General features: G+C 49.0%; 1 protein-coding gene across 1 annotated transcript in view; it reads left to right on the top strand.

The window, feature by feature from the left end:
* The first annotated feature begins 14,981 nt into the window (after positions 1-14,981).
* Positions 14,982-16,078, top strand: part of LOC141270518 (uncharacterized) — a 177,259-nt gene continuing 176,162 nt past the window's right edge. The window contains exon 1 of the mRNA XM_073680544.1: positions 14,982-15,048. The gene's annotated coding sequence lies outside the window, so the exon portion shown is untranslated. The remainder of the gene's footprint in view (positions 15,049-16,078) is intronic.

Below are 16,078 nucleotides of genomic sequence, written 5' to 3'. Positions count from 1 at the left end.
ACCAGGGGCGGACACTGACTGCTTGGGGCCCTTGTACGAGAAATGTGTCTGGGCCCCCAACCTTTTATGGCGATAAAGCTACAGATGTACAGTACTGACCAAAAGTTTGGACACACATTCTCATTTAAAGATTTTTCTGTATTTTCATGACTTTGAAAATTGTACATTCACACTGAAGGCATCAAAACTATGAATTACCACATGTGGAATTATATACTTAACAAAAAAGTGTGAAACAACTGAAAATATGTCTTATATTCTAGGTTCTTCAAAGTAGCCACCTTTTGCTTTGATGACTGCTTTGCACACTCTTGGCATTCTCTTGATGAGCTTCAAGAGGTAGTCACCGGAAATGGTCTTCACTTCACAGGTGCGCCCTGTCAGGTTTAATAAGTGGGATTTCTTGCCTTATAAATGGGGTTGGGACCATCAGTTGTGTTGTGCAGAAGTCTGGTGGATACACAGCTGATAGTCCTACTGAATAGACTGTTAGAATTTGTATTATGGCAAGAAAAAAGCAGCTAAGTAAAGAAAAACGAGTGGCCATCATTACTGTAAGAAATGAAGGTCAGTCAGTCTGAAAAATTGGGCAAACTTTGAAAGTGTCCCCAAGTGCAGTTGCAAAAACCATCAAGCGCTACAAAGAAACTGGCTCACATGAGGACCGCCCCAGGAAAGGAAGACCAAGAGTCACCTCTGCTTCTGAGGATAAGTTTATCCGAGTCACCAGCCTCAGAAATCGCAGGTTAACAGCAGCTCAGATTAGAGACCAGGTCAATGCCACACAGAGTTCTAGCAGCAGACACATCTCTTCAACAACTGTTAAGAGGAGACTTTGTGCAGCAGGCCTTCATGGTAAAATAGCTGCTAGGAAACCACTGCTAAGGACAGGCAACAAGCAGAAGAGACTAGTTTGGGCTAAAGAACACAAGTAATGGACATTAGACCAGTGGAAATCTGTGCTTTGGTCTGATGAGTCCAAATTTGAGATCTTTGGTTCCAACCACCGTGTCTTTGTGCGATGCAGAAAAGGTGAGCGGATGGACTCTACATGCCTGGTTCCCACCGTGAAGCATGGATGAGGAGGTGTGATGGTGTGTGGGGGCTTTGCTGGTGACACTGTTGGGGATTTATTAAAAATTGAAGGCATACTGAACCAGCATGGCTACTACAGCATCTTGCAGCGGCATGCTATTCCATCCGGTTTGCGTTTAGTTGTTTAGTTGAACCATCATTTATTTTTCAACAGGACAATGACCCCAAACACACCTCCAGGCTGTGTAAGGGCTATTTGACCAAGGAGGAGAGTGATGGGGGGCTACGCCAGATGACCTGGCCTCCACAGTCACCAGACCTGAACCCAATCGAGATGGTTTGGGGTGAGCTGGACCGCAGAGTGAAGGCAAAAGGGCCAACAAGTGCTAAGCATCTCTGGGAACTCCTTCAAGATTGCTGGAAGACCATTTCCGGTGACTACGTCTTGAAGCTCATCAAGGGAATGCCGAGAGTGTGCAAAGCAGTCATCAAAGCAAAAGGTGGCTACTTTGAAGAACCTAGAACATAAGACATATTTTCAGTTGTTTCACACTTTTTTGTTAAGTATATAATTCCACATGTGGTAATTCATAGTTTTGATGCCTTCAGTGTGAATGTACAATTTTCATAGTCATGAAAATACAGAAAAATCTTTAAATGAGAAGGTGTGTCCAAACTTTTGGTCTGTACTGTATATATAGCCACACATACGTATATACCTCTTACATACCTCTTACATAGTCTCCTTTATTATGCATATTGCCACTCCTTATAACACAGTGCCCTCTCTTGTTATGTACATCACAGTCCCTTACATGTTGAATTATCTATAGCGCCCTGTCTTTATTACATACTGTCCTCTCTTGTTAGATATATAATGCAATGATGGCTGATGGAGCATGGGAAAGCTTCTTTTCTGATGGAGGAGCTGATGGACTGGTCTTCTGGTCACCGGCTGCTCCATCAGCAGTCATTATATATCTAACAAGAGACGACTATTTAATAAAGAGAGGGCGCTGTGACTGACAAAAATAACAAGAATACGCTATGTAAGGGACAGCACTGTACATAACAGCAGAGGAAGCTATATAATAAGAGACGGCACCATATATAACTAGAGAAGATGGTAGGTAATAAAGGAGGGTGTTATACATAATAAAAGAGGAAACTATATAACTAAGGATGGCGCTATACATAATAAGTGAGTACACTATATACTAAGGGACTGTATTATACATAATAAGCCTACATTCCTGTATCTGTGTGCAATGTCGGTGTGCTGCCCGCTTTTACAGACGCATTGAGCAAGTCCAATTCTAATCCTCAAAATCTGATAAGAACAGGACATTCTCTGACCCTCACAGATCTCATTCTCAGATCCGTGATTTTCATGGATGTGTGAATGAATCTATAAAACTTTACGAGTCCGTGGACCATCCCATAAAAAATCTGGCAGCACACGGACATTCCACACAAATGTGAGACAAATGCAGCCTAAGGGATTTTACAGATAACATTATCACTACAAGTCACACAGTGCAGATACAGAATAATATTACATCCAGGCACTTACCGCTGACATCTCATCTGATCAGAGTCGGTTTCTGCTGTTTCTTCTCCGTCTGGTCAGACCTTCATGTAGACATCTCCCAGCCACGACTTGTCTTGTCACGATGAACTCCAGCCTAGAAAATAACAAGGTCACATATATTGTATACATACATGTGTCTCCCCCACACTGCGCTCCTGACTACAGATATGTACCCCAACATTAATATACTATTAGCCACTTAGTAATCAAAATATAAAGTGATAAGCAGCACTGTGCCCCCCATTAACTATAATCTCCACCAGCCAATAATGTAAATTATTCAGTCTCTGTGACTCTCCACAATTAACTGTAAGGCTATGTGCACATGGAAAATATACAAGACTTTACAGTAGAAGCAAAGTGAAACTCCCATCATTGCACTCCCCCAGCACCCCCATCATTGCTCTCTCCCAACATCCCCATGATTGCTCTCTCCCAACACCCCCATCAATGCTCTCTCCTAGAAACTTCCATCTTTGCTCTCCCTAGCCCCATCATTGCTTTCCCCATCCCCACCATCCCCGTAATTTCTCTCCAGCCCCATCATTGATCTCTCTTGCCCCATCATTGCTCTCTCCAGCCCCATCATTGCTCTCCCCATCACCACCATTGCTCTCCCCATCGCCACCATTGCTCTCCCTAGTCCCACCATTGCTCTCCCCAGCCCCTCCATTGCTCTTGCCAGCCCCATCATTGCTCTCCCCAGCCCCACCATTGCTCTCTCCAGCCCCAACATTGCTATCCCCAGTCCCATCATTGCTCTCCTTAGCCCCATCATTACTCTCCCCATCGCCACCATTGCTCTCCTTAGCCCCATCATTGTTCTCCCCATCGCCACCATTGCTCTCCTTAGTCTCATCATTGCTCTACCCATTGCCACTATCGCTCTCCTTAGCCCCATCATTGCTCTCCGCATCGCCACCATTGCTTTCCTTAACCCCATCATAGCTCTCCCCATTGCCACCAATGCTCTCCTTAGCCCCATCATTGCTCTCCCCATCGCCAACATTGCTCTCCTTAGCCTCATCATTGCTCTCCCCTTTGCCACCATTGCTCTCCTTAGCCCCATCATTGCTCTACCCATCGCCACCATTGCTCTCCTTAGCCCCATCATTGCTCTCCCCTTTGCCACCATTGCTCTCCTTAGCCCCATCATTGCTCTACCCATCGCCACCATTGCTCTCCTTAGCCCCATCATTGCTCTCCCCCACCTCCCCTCATTCTCCTGTTCTCCCCAGCGTTTCAGTATATAAAAATAAAAAAACACACAACGTTCCTCTCAGAGCGCTCCCCTGCTGCATTGTCCTCACCGGCAGCTTTCTCTCTCACACAGGCCTGCACCGCATGATGACATCATCATGCAGAGCGGTCCTGTGTCAGGGAGGAAGCCGCAGCGGCGGGCTGGAAGCAGAGGTGAGGACGCCTGATCCCTCCAGCTCCGCTGCCATTTTCTCCTGTAAGCAGAGGAGCTGGAGGGATCGCTCCCTGCTCACCGCATATGATGAGAGCAATCTGGCCATGGGCCCCCCTGGAGCCTGGGGCTCTGAGAAGCAGGCCTGATTTCGATCATCATTAGTTGCTCGGCAAGGGCTCCGCTGCACCGCAGGGCCCCGATGCAGTTACACCGGTGGTAGGTCCGCCCCTGCACAAAATCATCCAGGTGTTCATTGGCAAACTTCAGACGGGCCTGCACATGTGCCTTCTTGAATAGGGGGACATTGCGGGCACTGCAAGATTTTAAATCTTTAAAGCGTAATGTGTTACCAATGGTTTTCTTGGTGATTGTGGTCCCAGCTGCCTTGAGATCATTAAAAAGTTCTCCCAGTGTAGTTTTAGGCTGATCTCCCACCTTCCTCATGATCAAGGATACCCCATGAGGTGAGGTTTTGCATGGTGCCCCAGATCGATGTCGATTGACAGTTATTTTGTATTTCTTCCAATTTCTTACTATTGCACTAACAGTTGTCTCCTTCTCACCCAGCGTCTTACTTATGGTTTTGTAGCCCATTCCAGCTTTGTGCAGGTCTATGATCTTGTCCCTGACATCCTTAGAAAGCTCTTTGGTCTTGCCCATGTTGTAGAGGTTAGAGTCTGACTGATTAATTGAGTCTGTGGATAGGAGTCTTTTATACAGGTGACTATGGAAGACAGCTGTCTTTAATGCAGGTAACGAGTTGACTAGAAGCGTCTAACTGGTCTGTAGGAGCCAGAACTCATAATGGTTTGTAGGGGATCAAATACTTATTTCTCACTGCAAAATGCAAATAAATTTATCTAATTTATACAATGTTATTTTCTTGATTTTTTTTGGATATTCTATCTCTCAATGTTAAAATTAACCTAACCTTAAAATTATAGACTGTTAATGCCTTTGTCAGTGGGCAAACTTACAAAAACAATGAGGGATCAAATTGTTAGAACCTTGCTCTTAGTTTTTTTTTCCTTTGCTGGTCACATGACCTTGTTGGCCTATTTAATCCTGCTCCGCCCTTCTGGCTTTGCTGGACTTCATTGTATAACTACTTTCTAGCTAGCCTGTGCTCTGTATCGAACTCTGTTAGTTTGCTTGGTCTACGGACCTCTATGTTCTATATATTTTGTTTGTTCGTCTGTCTGCTACTATTTCTGTTAGGAGGTGTCCCATATTCCTCCCAGTCCTTAGTACTTGTAGGGATTCCTTCCCCACATCTATAGGTCTCCGTACAGACTAGTCTAGGACTTTAGCAGGTCTGATCGCAGGATCAGGTTCCCTGTTACATCGTAGGGATTCAGCTGAGTTCTATCGTAGGGACAGATCTCCTCTCTTTCCTTAGCTCTGGTAGCAGAACATAACAGTAAGTCCAGCCAAGCCAGAAGGGCGGAGCAGGATTAAATAGGCCAACAAGGTCATGTGACCAGCAAAGGAAAAAAAACCTAAGAGCAAGGTTCTAACAGTGGTGAACCGATGGAGATTGGATCGGTGGCACCTCGATCTCAAGAAAAAGACCGTAGATTTTCTGAAGGCTTGTGTTTCTATTGCGGAAAATCTGGTCATTTGATTAAAGGCTGTGAGCTTCGTATGAAGAAAGAAAAAAAAATGGTCAGTCATGCCCGTATTGCCTGTTTAAATTCCAAGGGTGTATTTTTAGCTGCTTCCACGATTGCTCAGGAAAAATTAATGGAATTTCGGGTGTTTGTTGATTGTGGGTCTACTCTGAATGTTATTGATGGGGGATTCTTGGAAAGACTCAATTTAAAACCCGAACCTTTATCATCCCCCATTGCTGTGGTTTCTGTGGATGGTTCCCCTTTGAAGAATATTACTCTCAAGGTCTGTGAATTTCCTCTCACTATTAATGGTGTTCACCATGAGAAATTGGATTTGGTAGTTTTGAATAACTTGCCTTCTCCAGTAATATTGGGATTGCCCTGGTTAAAATTTCACAATCCTGTACTGGATTGGTCTACCAGTGAAATTAAATCCTGGAGCCATAAATGTTATGACAAGTGTTGTAACGGGTGTATTGCAGCTTTGGATAGGGGAGAATTGCCTGTTCCTATTCAGGATTTTTGGAGAGTTTTTTCTGAGAAGGAATCGCAGGTTTTGCCTCCCCATAGAGACTATGATTGTTCTATTGAATTTGTCCCTGGAGCGACTCTTCCTAAAAGTCGTTTATTTAACCTTACTATTCCTGAGAGGAAGGCTTTGGAGGAATACATACAGACAAGTTTGGCCGCCGGTCACATTAGGCCCTCTAAGTCTCCTGTGGCGGTTGGATTTTTTTTTGTAAAAAAAAAGGACGGCGGTTTACGTCCTTGTCTGGATTTTCGTGAGATTAACAAAATTACTGTACGCAATCCTTACCCACTGCCATTGATTCCTGATCTGTTTAACCAGTTAATGGGGGCCAAGTGGTTCTCTAAAATTGACCTTAAGGGGGCATACAATCTGTTGCGCATGAAGGAGGGTGACGAATGGAAGACTGCTTTTAACACTCCTGTGGGTCATTTTGAGAATCTCGTTATGCCTTTTGGTCTTACTAATGCTCCTGCATTTTTTCAGAATCTTATTAATGACATCCTTAGACCTTTGATCGGCAAAAATGTGGTTGTGTATTTGGATGACATTTTGATTTATTCGCCGGATCTGGAGTCTCATTGGCGGAGCGTACGTGAGGTATTACAGTTATTAATGGACAATTCGCTTTTTGCTAAGCTGGAGAAATGTGAGTTCGCTGTACAGAGAATTAGTTTTTTGGGTTACATTATCTCCAGCGAAGGTTTTGAGATGGACCCGGTTAAAGTTCAAGCTGTACAGGAATGGCCTAGGCCTATTGGTTTGAAATCGATACAGAGGTTTTTAGGTTTCGCCAATTATTACAGAAAATTCATAAAAAAATTTTCTAGTATTGTCAAACCTCTGTCCTATCTCACCAGGAAAGGTGCTGATGCGGTTCAGTGGTCTTCTGAGGCCATTGAAGCTTTTGTGTATCTCAAGGAGAGGTTCACCTCTGCTCCCATCCTTATGCAGCCTGAAGTGACTAAGCCGTTTTTGGTTGAGGTTGATGCTTCCTCTGTGGGGGTTGGCGCAGTATTGTCTCAGGATAACGGGGATGGATTACATCCCTGTGCCTTTTTTTCAAAAAAAATTTTCGGAGACTGAACTGAATTACGATATTGGTAATCGGGAATTATTGGCTATTAAACTCGCATTTGAACACTGGCGCCACTTCTTGGAAGGTGCGGAATTTCCCGTTCAGGTTCTTACGGATCATAAAAATCTGATATATCTTGATGCTGCCAAGCGCCTGAATGCCCGTCAGGCTAGGTGGGCACTGTTTTTCTCGCGGTTTAATTTCTCCGTTACTTACATCCCTGGTACTAAGAATGTTAAGGCGGATGCCTTGTCTCGCAGTTTTTCTCCCATAGTCGGTGCTGAGAAAGAGGAGAACATTTTACAAGAAGGTGTTGTGATAGCTGCTTTGGACTCCGTTTTGGAAGATGAGATTCTTAAAGCACAGGAGAATGCCCCATCTAACACTCCTCATGGGAGGTTGTTTGTGCCTGGGACCTTTAGGAGAGATTTGTTTGTTGAGTGTCACGAATCTCGGTTGGCAGGTCATCCCGGAATCTCTGAGACCAAGAGACTGGTGGGTCGCAGTTTTTGGTGGCCTGGATGGCAGAAGGAAGTCATTAAGTGGGTGCGTCAATGTACTATATGTGCTAGATCTAAGTCCTCACATACTCCTGCTGCGGGGTTGCTTTGTCCTTTGGAGGTTCCCAGTGCTCCCTGGACACATTTGGCTATGGACTTTATAACTGACCTTCCCCCCTCTGAGGGTTTTACTGTCATCTGGGTGGTCGTGGACCGTTTTAGCAAGATGTGTCACTTGGTTCCCTTCATCAAACTGCCCTGCGCTAAAACTCTCGCTAAGGCCTTTGTCAAGGAAATTGTCAGACTTCATGGCGTTCCTACTGACATTGTTTCTGATAGGGGTCCTCAGTTCGTGGCTCGTTTTTGGCGTGCCTTTTGTGACAGGTTGGGAGTTCATTTGTCGTTCTCGTCCGGATATCATCCTGAATCTAATTGCCAGACAGAAAGGAAAAACCAGGATGTTGAGCAGTTCTTACGTTGTTTTGTGGCAGACAATCAAGAGGGGTGGTCTGAGTTTCTGCCACTTGCTGAATTTGCTCTGAACAATCATACATCTTCTTCTGCTGGTTGTTCGCCTTTTTTTTGTTGTTCTGGGAGACATCCGTCGTTTGGGTCGTTCTCCAAGTTGGGATCTGCCGTGCCTGAGGAGGAGAATTTTTCCGGTGATTTGGAGAGAGTTTGGACGGATGTGCGTGGTAATCTTCAGGAAGCCAACAGAAAATCTAAAGACTACTTTGATAGGAAACGACAGTAGGTTTTGTTCGCTGTTGGTGACATGGTTTGGTTGTCCTCTAGGAATCTGCGGTTGAGGATTCCTTCTAAGAAATTGGGTCCCAAGTTTGTAGGGCCCTTTAAGGTGCTTCAGGTTGTCAACCAATCTGCTGTTAGGTTGGAGGTTCCTACCTCCTGGAGAATTAATCCGGTATTTCATGTCTCTCTGTTGAAAAAAGCTGTTGTATCGGATTGTGACGCCTCTGCCTCTGTTCCTCCGGTGGTGGAGGACGGGGAATATGAAATTTCTCGCATCCTTAACTCTAGACGGTATAGAGGTAGTTTGCAGTATCTTGTGGCCTGGAAAGGTTTCGGACCCGAGGATAACTCTTGGGTGAGGTCGGATGATGTTTCCGCGTCCAGACTTATCAGAGTGTTTCACAGGAGATTTCCTGATAAGCCTGGTCCTAGGGGATCCGGAGGATCCTCTTAGAAGGGGGGGTACTGTTAGAACCTTGCTCTTAGTTTTTTTTTCCTTTGCTGGTCACATGACCTTGTTGGCCTATTTAATCCTGCTCCGCCCTTCTGGCTTTGCTGGACTTCATTGTATAACTACTTTCTAGCTAGCCTGTGCTCTGTATCTAACTCTGTTAGGTTGCTTGGTCTACGGACCTCTATGTTCTATATATTTTGTTTGTTCATCTGTCTGCTACTATTTCTGTTAGGAGGTGTCCCATATTCCACCCAGTCCTTAGTACTTGTAGGGATTCCTTCCCCACATCTATAGGTCTCCGTACACACTAGCCTAGGACTTTAGCAGGTCTGATCGCAGGATCAGGTTCCCTGTTACATCGTAGGGATTCAGCTGAGTTCTATCGTAGGGACAGATCTCCTCTCTTTCCTTAGCTCTGGTAGCAGAACATAACACAAATAATTATTTCCTTCACTGTACCTTCTTAGAAGCTAAGATAGATATAAAGAAATAATTGGCACTCCATAGTCCTTGTTGGTGGTTGGTGGTGCACGTGGAGGAATAGATTGCAAGCAAAGTAGAAAGGTCCTGGCAATCATGTGTATATAATCAATTAATTTATTCCACATGTAGGAGAACTACAACAAAACGTTTCAGCCCCTTACGGGCTTTTGTCAATTTCTACTTTGTTTACCTTCTTAGAAGCTGTCTCTGTAGGACCCAGCGGCTTCCTATTGCTAATTAACACTCTGGCCTGGGTGTATAAATAGCTGCTGTTTGCTAGAGGGAGGTGCCAGTGATATTCACATGACCCCTTGTGAAGGCTTGAGCAAGAGCAGTACTTCTTCCTCTCTGGAGCTAAGAGGACGTGTTCATCTCTCTGAAATTGACTAAAGCTAAGCTATCTTCCCTTGTTTGTTCCTCCTTGTTGTGTTTAGTTGTGTTTAGTTGTCAGTGGGGATCAACTAGGGCTCATCCCCTCCCTTCCCTTGCCAGGGTCAAACACCAGGGAAAGACAGGGCGAGGGTCCTGTGCGGCGATTGGTTCGGAACCAATATTGGGACGTTAGGGGAGACAGGGTGAAATAAGGTCGGCCTTGTAGGTCTCCACTACCCCCTTTCCCTAGAGTCTGGTCCCCCTTTTCCCCCTTCCCTTTGTGTTGCACTAACTATTTCCTACACCTTGCGTGACACAGCACCTCCCAGTCTCAGATTGAATGGCTTAGCTGTCAATCAAAATACAGATAGCTCAGCACGTGACTGCACTAGATTAGACATCTGAGCTGTCAATCAAAATAATGACAGCTCAGCACGCCCCTACACTAGATTGTTCTGAGCAGTCAATCAAAATACAGACAGTTCAGTATGCCCCTGCACTAGATTGGATGACTGAGCTGTCAATCAAAATACCGACAGCTCAGCACACCCCTGCACAAGACTGAACGACTGAGCAGTCACTTACTGCGTCTAAGACACACTGATCAGTGGAATCGTGACACAGATAACACCAAAAACTAGACAAAAAACATGTGCAAATGCAATAATTATTCTGGCCCTTTGTCTTGTATAACCCTATTAATTACTTGTAATTCTAGCTTGTAGAGAGGACTGGATCCGTTCAATGGAAATTAATTTGTGCCAAAATTTTAGGAATTCATTGCATCAGCCAGAGAAGGGTCAGGTGACCTAGTCCGCAACTTGGCTTCTCCATAATGTTTTGCAGCTATCATATCACCGGATGTAGCACAGCCAATCATAAGGAGCCATCATAGCCTGTATAAAAGCAGAGGCAAGGAATGAAGCAGCCTGTCAAGGGTTTACCGCAACAGAGAGGAGTCAGAAGACAGCAGCGTCTGAGTTCACGCACTCCTGCATCAAATAGAAGTACTTCTCCCTATTATTAAATGGTGCTAGTTTCTTTCAGTAGTCCATGAGTTAATCTGCTCAGCTTTGTAGCTTTCTTCTGGAAGTTCTCAGCTGTGCAGCATCAGTCACTCCTATCTCCTATATAGTCTCTGCTCTGGCAATCTGGGATTACTAGTTTTAAGTCTTGTACAGCCTGATGAGGAGTGGGGGATTCAGTGTTTGGTAGAGGCATTTAAGAAGAGTTGTTCTGTGATGTTGCATTGTGTTTTGGTTGTGTGCATAGTCCCATCCTCTTCTGTTTTTGTTTTGCAGCCTAAAATCTTAATAAATCATATGTTTTGTTAATCCGAGAGAAATACTCTATTATCTTTACGTATTTGTGTCCAGTCAATAAGAACGGACCAGTGTTTGTATAACCCTGAATGTGAGGTTTATTTATAACAGCCGCTGTGATACCATCTATGTAAATAGATTAGCTCAAACAATGATAGGTGAGCCCTGCACCTTTACCTCTTACCTGTGACAAATGACCCTTTGTTACGCTCGCGCCCGGACTGACTGGCGTGAGCGTGATTAGTGATCCCACTGTACCATGAACCGAGGAGTGCTTGGAGGGGCGTAACTAAGTATCAACCCAATCCGACCAAGGTCGCACGGCGGCTTAGTCGACTCCGTGAACCAAGGAGGAACCAAGCAGAGGGACCAGGTGCTACTCCAGGTCAGACCCCGGTCACAGTTGTTGACCCACACCAGGGAATGCAGGAACAGGCAGGTAGACTGGCATACAGGCAGGTGGGTATTGGCAGGCACGGCTGGTATGCAGACAGGTGGGTACTGGCAAGTACGGCTGGTATGCAGACAGGTGGGCACTGGCAAGCATGGCTGGTATGCAGACATGTGGGCACTGGCAAGCACGACTGGAGTGCAGACAGGGAGGTACTAGCAGGTTGGAGCGCAGGCTGGATAGGGTCCAGTACAGACTGGGAGACAGGTTCAGAGCCGCAGTAGTCAAGCAGAGTAAAGCGAAACCGCCGGAGCGGAGGACCAGGCAGAGTAGAGAGGAACTGCTGGTGCGGTGAGCAAGCAGAGCGGAGCGAAAACTGCAGGTGCGGTGGGCAAGGCAGAGCAGAGCGGAACCGCCGGAGCGGTGGACAAGGCAGAGCAGAGAGGAACAGCCAGAGCGGTGGACAAGGCAGAGCAGAGCAAAACCGCAGGTGCGGTGGACGAGGCAGAGCAAAGCAAAACCGCAGGTGTGGTGGACGAGGCAGAGCAGAGTGAAACCGCAGGTGCGGTGGACAAGGCTGAGCAGAGCGAAACCGCAGGTGCGGTGGACAAGGCAGAGCAGAGCGAAACCGCAGGTGCGGTGGACAAGGCAGAGCAGAGAGGAACAGCCAGAGCGGTGGACAAGGCAGAGCAGAGCAAAACCGCAGGTGCGGTGGACGAGGCAGAGCAGAGCGAAACCGCAGGTGCGGTGGACAAGGCTGAGCAGAGCGAAACCGTAGGTGCGGTGGACAAGGCAGAGCAGAGCGAAACCGCAGGTGCGGTGGACAAGGCAGAGCGGAGCGAAACCGCAGGTGCGGTGGACAAGGCAGAGCAGAGCGGAACCGCCGGAGCGGTGGGCAAGGCAGAGCAGAGAGAAGCTGCCGGAGCGGTGGGTAAGGCAGAGCAGAGGGAAGCCGCCGGAGCGGTGGGCAAGTCAGAGCAGAGAGAAACTGCTGGCGCAGTGAGCAAGTCAGAGCAGAGAGAAGCCGCCGGAGCGGTGGGCAAGTCAGAGCAGAGAGAAACCGCTGGCGCGGTGAGCAAGTAAGAGCAGAGAGAAGCCGCCGGAGCGGTGGGCAAGGCAGAGCAAAGAGAAACCGCTGGCGCGGTGAGCAAGCAGAGCCAAACAGGGATGAAGGTGCAGGCAGAGAGGACAGGGCTCTGTTCACATGGAACAGACTGGAAAACACAGGAAGATGGCTAGAACACAGGAGGAAGATACGGAGGAAGGGAAAAGGGACAAGCAGAACCCTGATACACACAAGGTACTTACTATGAAGTAGCTAGTGGACACAAAACTCACAAACAGAAGTACAGAGACAATGAGTAGGAGTTAGGTGCATGTTCAGATACTGCAGGAAAAGGGAAGGTACGGACATAGAGACAAACAGGTAACAGGCTAGGATACAGTTCAGACAGGAACTGCTACTGCAATGAGATACAAGAACGAGCCTGGGTATACAGCCAGGTTACTTCTTCTTCCCAACCTGGTTTCCTCAAATTGTATCCATGTCCCTCTGATGGTTAATGGAACAGATCCGTATCTTTCCAGTCAGGGCCGTAGCCTTAGGCTTAAGTGCCCACGATGCAGAAATGCTGCGGATTTTTCCTGAGCGTTTCTGCATCACCACCGGTCGCTTGCAACCCACAGAGACATTCAGAGAAGCCATTTTGGGACCCGCCAGTCATCTGGCCCATGGAAACTCTCAGAGAGGCCAGGTTGGGAGCTCCTGGCCTTGTACGTCGATGGACTGCTAGCTTCCTAAGCTTGCTGCTACCTCCTCTCTGTGGCTGCCCGCCAGAAGCGGGGGGCCACTGATTGGAGACTTCCAGGGCTGACTACCTCAACCAAAGTTGCAGCTGTTTTATCCCAGTTCTACCTCATACATACACGGCTCCGCTCTGTATACCTCATACACACGCGGCTCTGCTACGTACACCTTATACACATGCGGTTCCGCTCCGTACACCTCATACACACACGCTCCGCTCCGTACAGCTCATAAACACACACGGCTCTGCTCCGTACGCCTCGTACACACGCGGCTCTGCTCCGTACGCCTCGTACACACGCGGCTCTGCTCCGTACGCCTCGTACACACGCGGCTCTGCTCCGTACGCCTCGTACACACGCGGCTCTGCTCCGTACGCCTCGTACACACGCGGCTCTGCTCCGTACGCCTCGTACACACGCGGCTCTGCTCCGTACGCCTCGTACACACGCGGCTCTGCTCCGTACGCCTCGTACACACGCGGCTCTGCTCCGTACGCCTCGTACACACGCGGCTCTGCTCCGTACGCCTCGTACACACGCGGCTCTGCTCCGTACGCCTCGTACACACGCGGCTCTGCTCCGTACGCCTCGTACACACGCGGCTCTGCTCCGTACGCCTCGTACACACGCGGCTCCGCTCCGTACGCCTCGTACACACGCGGCTCCGCTCCGTACGCCTCGTACACACGCGGCTCCGCTCCGTACGCCTCGTACACACGCGGCTCCGCTCCGTACGCCTCGTACACACGCGGCTCCGCTCCGTACGCCTCGTACACACGCGGCTCCGCTCCGTACGCCTCGCACACACGCGGCTCCGCTCCGTACGCCTCGTACACACGCGGCTCCGCTCCGTACGCCTCGCACACACGCGGCTCCGCTCCGTACGCCTCGTACACACGCGGCTCCGCTCCGTACGCCTCGTACACACGCGGCTCCGCTCCGTACGCCTCGCACACACGCGGCTCCGCTCCGTACGCCTCGCACACACGCGGCTCCGCTCCGTACGCCTCGTACACACGCGGCTCCGCTCCGTACGCCTCGTACACACGCGGCTCCGCTCCGTACGCCTCGTACACACGCGGCTCCGCTCCGTACGCCTCGTACACACGCGGCTCCGCTCCGCACACCTCGTACACACGCGGCTCCGCTCCGTACACCTCGTACACACGCGGCTCCGCTCCGTACACCTCGCACACACGCGGCTCCGCTCCGTACGCCTCGCACACACGCGGCTCCGCTCCGTACGCCTCGTACACACGCGGCTCTGCTCCGTACGCCTCGTACACACGCGGCTCTGCTCCGTACGCCTCGTACACACGCGGCTCCGCTCCGTACACCTCGTACACACGCGGCTCCGCTCCGCACACCTCGTACACACGCGGCTCCGCTCCGTACACCTCGTACACACGCGGCTCCGCTCCGTACACCTCGTACACACGCGGCTCCGCTCCGTACACCTCGTACACACGCGGCTCCGCTCCGTACACCTCGTACACACGCGGCTCTGCTACATCCACACTGTAAACCCCTCCTGACCCCACACATAACCTTCACCTCATCCAGCACCATGACAACCAGCACAGCAGAGTCCTGCATCCACTGAGGCCCCTGATCATGTGACCCCTGACTCCTCCCCTCCTGTGACCTCATCACAGGTCCTGTGTGCACAGAACAGCCATATATGTGGTGGCGGCTCTGCAGGTGGAGGTATGTGGAGACCCCCCATTACTGGGCGCAGGGGGCATTAACCCCTTCAGCACTGAGACTATTTCAGGGTCCTTCTCAGCTGTATATGGCTCACACCTTGGGGGGGAGCAGTGTGTAGAAGGGTTGACCGTAGACTGTTACCAGGGCGACTATAGAGGAGCACAGGGATTGGCTGTTACTGCGCCCTCTGCTGTACAGAGAGAACAAGTGCAGGATTAGTACTGCAGCAAGTACCTAACATCTCAGCGTTTTTTTCACACACAGCAGCGAGCATTCACACTGTGCAGACTGATACCAGCCGCACCGGACAGTGGTCAGAGCAAGATGGAGAGGCTCTATATCTCTCTACTAGTGATGAGCGAGCATTTCTGTTAACCCTTTCGGCGAGTATGCTCGGGTGTTATGTTTGACTCACCCCGTGCTTATGATTTGCGACTGTTTGACAGCTTTCGCTCCTTTCTGACGTATGCGATAATAGTACGTCATGGTGACCTGGGCCTATTGCTCCAGGGACGTACTATTACTGCATACTCTTTAATGCGGTGCAGTGATTGCATTAAATTTCCCGTGCTCCGAAATTCTGAGCACCGATCCTAGGCTGTTGCCTAGTGTTTTCAGCCCTCTCTCCAACCCGCTCTGATTGGTGCGATTGCTGATTACATTGATTGCACCGATCGGAGCGCGACCGCGCGGTGACCAGCTTGTGACCTGCCTGTCACCGCCCCATGACCCCCTGTGATGTAGGCTCAGACCCCAGCCAGCTCTCATTGGAGTGATCAACAATGTCATTGAACGCTCCAATCAGAGTGCCTGACCATAGGTAATCGGGAGGTGACCAGCTTGTGACCTGCCTGTCACATCCCTGTGATGCTGCCCAGGCCCCAGCCAGCTCTGATTGGAGCGATCGATGATGACATCAATCTCACCAATCAGAGTGCCTGACCGGGTGATGACCGGCCTGTTACCTGCCTGTCATCACCCTATCACCCTCCTGTGACCACCCTGCAGATCCTCCCACTTGATGAAGATT

The sequence above is a fragment of the Phyllobates terribilis genome, unplaced genomic scaffold (assembly GCF_046119375.1).
Source record: "Phyllobates terribilis strain yellow unplaced genomic scaffold, ASM4611937v1 Scaffold_5__5_contigs__length_657084704, whole genome shotgun sequence".
In the NCBI taxonomy this organism is placed as follows: domain Eukaryota; kingdom Metazoa; phylum Chordata; class Amphibia; order Anura; family Dendrobatidae; genus Phyllobates; species Phyllobates terribilis.
This window is presented reverse-complemented; position numbering and strand designations above follow the sequence as displayed.